Source organism: Triticum urartu, chromosome 1, assembly GCF_003073215.2.
Source record: "Triticum urartu cultivar G1812 chromosome 1, Tu2.1, whole genome shotgun sequence".
Lineage (NCBI taxonomy): Eukaryota > Viridiplantae > Streptophyta > Magnoliopsida > Poales > Poaceae > Triticum > Triticum urartu.
In genome coordinates this window covers 17027109-17030356 of record NC_053022.1, presented here as the reverse complement: position 1 = coordinate 17030356, position 3248 = coordinate 17027109, and the positions used below count along the sequence as shown (strand labels likewise).

The 3248-nt window shown below is 48.2% G+C and overlaps 1 long non-coding RNA gene across 1 annotated transcript; it reads right to left on the bottom strand.

Moving 5' to 3' along the window:
• Positions 1 to 214: 214 nt before the first annotated feature.
• LOC125543138 lies at positions 215 to 1220 on the bottom strand. The gene is made up of 4 exons (XR_007298307.1): positions 967 to 1220; positions 786 to 851; positions 546 to 691; positions 215 to 450 (listed from the first exon to the last, which is right to left on the bottom strand). It is a non-coding gene; the product is annotated as an uncharacterized LOC125543138 (long non-coding RNA).
• Between the last annotated feature and the right edge of the window lie 2028 nt (positions 1221 to 3248).

Sequence of the window (3248 nt, the reverse complement as noted above, 5' to 3'; positions counted from 1 at the left end):
ATCCTTCTTGAGGTGTTGTTTGGTATGCGGCGGTCTGAGTGCTTGAGCGTGGTGGTTATCCGGTGGGCGCGGCGGTTGCGGGTCCTTCATCTTTTTTGTATCCGTCGTTGTTGGCATTTCTTTTCTCTTCATTTATTTTTCTGTTTCTTTTGGGCTTGTTGTTGTTCGCCCCAGCGTTCCTGTATCGGTGTTGGGCTTTGGATATATAAAGCGGGGGGAAACCCTTTTTTGGAAAAAAAAAAGCTTGACTTGCCTGTCGAGCTGGTCCCGCGGCACCTCGCCAACCTTGATGAGGGCAGCGTGCATGCTCTCAAGCTCCTTCCAGAGGAACTCGACATCTTTTTTGACGCGCTTGTGCAAGTTGTACTCATCCATGAGCAGCTGGCCTAGCTTGGGGAGTAGGCTGCCCATGGCACCTGTGACGACCTCCATGACCGATCAGCTGGAAACCTGCAAATCGATGAATGTGGGGAGCTGTAATGCAATCCAAGCTCTAGAACCGAGTTGCCAAGCCAAAACTTTAGCTAGATTTGGACCAAGCTCACCTTTGGTGCTTCACGGCAGAGCAGAACACAGCGGGGGCGCCCTCGTCGGAGGTGACAAGGAAGCGGAAGCGGCGGCAGCGGCACACCAGAGGCCAGATGCGTCACTGGCTCACTGCTCCCGGGTTGGAAGAAGACGAATTTATAATCTAGCAAAGCAGCAGATTAACAAGAAGGTGCAGATTAACAAGAAGGTGTGGATGTGAGTAGAGCAGAACAGCAAGAAAGGTGAGACGAAGTTACCAGGTCGATCAGTGGATTCGATGCATCCTGCTCTGATTGACAGGGAACTTCATGATTCTTGCTACCCTGGATTCAAGATTCAACCAGCACAAATGGATGAGACTCTGAAGCAGGAGAATTGATCAGTTTTTAGATCCAAGCATTGCTACCTTAGCAGGGAACAAATCGACAGGAAACATACCTCCGCGGTAAACAAGGTCTCCCGGCAGGGGCGGAGCACTCACTGGAGGTTGGATGCATGCGGATGTATACCAGGCGACGCGACACAATGGACGAGATGAGGAGATGAGAATGAGGGGAAGGGGAGACGGAGGAGCAGAGGAAGAGCAACAACAGCAGTCAAGATAGATACGAATCCATCGGAATAGTACGTAATGCTTTTGGCTCATGTGTTTGTTCATCAGTGGACGATGCGTTGGATGTGGGACAAGGTAAAGAAGAAGGAAAGGGAGTGCTTTGGGTGGGTGGGTGGGCGTGGAAAGAAATGCAACGCTTGGTGGCCAGCATCATCGTCAATCACAAAGCACTACTGTACTAGAAGATGCACCGCTTGTGTTCTTTGGAATGCATTGCACGGATTTGGTTCATTTTTTGTTTGTTTGGGTCGACAAGATGTCGAAAATGTCAGGTTCTGTTCGGTTTGCCGTAGATGCGCCTAATGCAGGAACATTACATGAATACCATTTTGTTGGTAGCGGAAATATGTAGTTCAAACATAAAATTCATTTTACACGCACTATTTAAACATTAGCTCTTTTATTATCATTGTGGGTCCATGTATGGTCCACAAGATTAGTGGGTAGCTACGTGTTCACCTAATGATCTCGAAGATTCTGATGTCTCTGAAAAAAATCATAAATTGATCTGCATCTTTATGTTCTGGGATGTGGACTTGTTCTCCTGGCTTGCCAAAATCATAGCTCTCGCGTACCCCATCATATTTGTTCTCGATAATCATATTGTGCAAAATGACACAACATGTCATAAGGTGCCACAAAGTCTCTGATTCCCACATTATTTAGGGGTTGAATCGCCACATTGTTGCCGTTTGGATGATGCAAAGTAATCGGCATGTAGCGAATCAATCGCTAAGGGTAACTCCAATAGACCGATACATTTTGTCCGCCCGCATTTGTTTGTGTTCCTGCGGACAAAAAACATAGACGGGTGGGTGTCCGTTTTTTTGTCCATTTCGATCCATTTTGGGCCCAAATTTAGGCCGGGTTTGGGTCTGTCCGTACATGTTGTGGATGCCCGCAAAGTCCTTCCCTTGTCCTTCCCTGCCTGCCAGTCGCTCGCACACCATCGCCACTCCCATCATTCCTATCCCCAAAACCCTCCCTCCTAGAGTCATGGCTGACGGCCTGACGCGCCCAACCCCGCCGCCGCCGCCTCCTACCCGCCGTGGCCCCGAAGGAGCCGCAGACAAAAGAAGACCCCTCCACCACCACCGCTGCCACTGCCACTGAGGACACCAACGCCATCGCCGTTAAGGCCGCACAAACCGCCCTCCTCCTGCTGGGGTTCCTTGAGCCAGCCCTTCTCGGCACCGCCATGACGGGAGCTGGCACGTCAACATCACTGTCGATGTATGCTAACCTTCCCAGACACGACCCGACGACGCTTCTCCATCTCACCTCGGCACGGCTTGCCGGAAATGGGTAATGATGTGTTGGTCATCCCCGTGGTGTCCCCCATTGATATCAACGCCACACTTGTGACCAGGCGGTCTACCGGGACACTTGGGAAGCGCTCACGGGTTGTCTCCCCAGCCAACTTAACCGATGCCCGCAACTTGTATGGTGAATGCCGACCCCGATGCCGGACAACCCAAACTACTACTATGATCTCATGGAGGAGATGATCAATGTGGGCGGCCAGGGGATTGAGCTAAAGAAACTCAAGGACAATAGACCAAAGTCCAAGACAATGTTGACATCGAGGAAGAACCATTGTTTGGGGAGGAGTTATCTCATCAAGCCTGGTCACAAAGACAAAATATGAAATGACTTTTCACTAGTCCCGCCTCATTGGATAGATTTTTACATGGATGCCAAGATAACTTCATAGAGCAAAATAATAAAAATATACAAATATTCCACTACAGTAAGAGCATATCCAACATCAGACTAAAAAATGAGTTCAATACCTAAAAATTGAATCTCTTGGATTCTTTTTGCCACAAAAGGCTCCAATACCAGACCGGAAACTCCATGGCGACCAAAAATTTAAGTCACCTAAATTTGGTTATCCGATCTCTACCTAATGATAAAGATCTATTGACTGTCGCGGTACGTCATGAAAATTGCACCAGAAATTGCAAAATATTAGCGCCGCAGCGTGCCCGTTTTGTCTGGCCCATGTCCGGGCAGCCTGTTTTTTAAATTTCATTTTCTATTTCTATTTTTATTTTCCATTTTTCTTTCTTTCTAATTTAAATAATTTGGGACTTCAAAAAGGTTC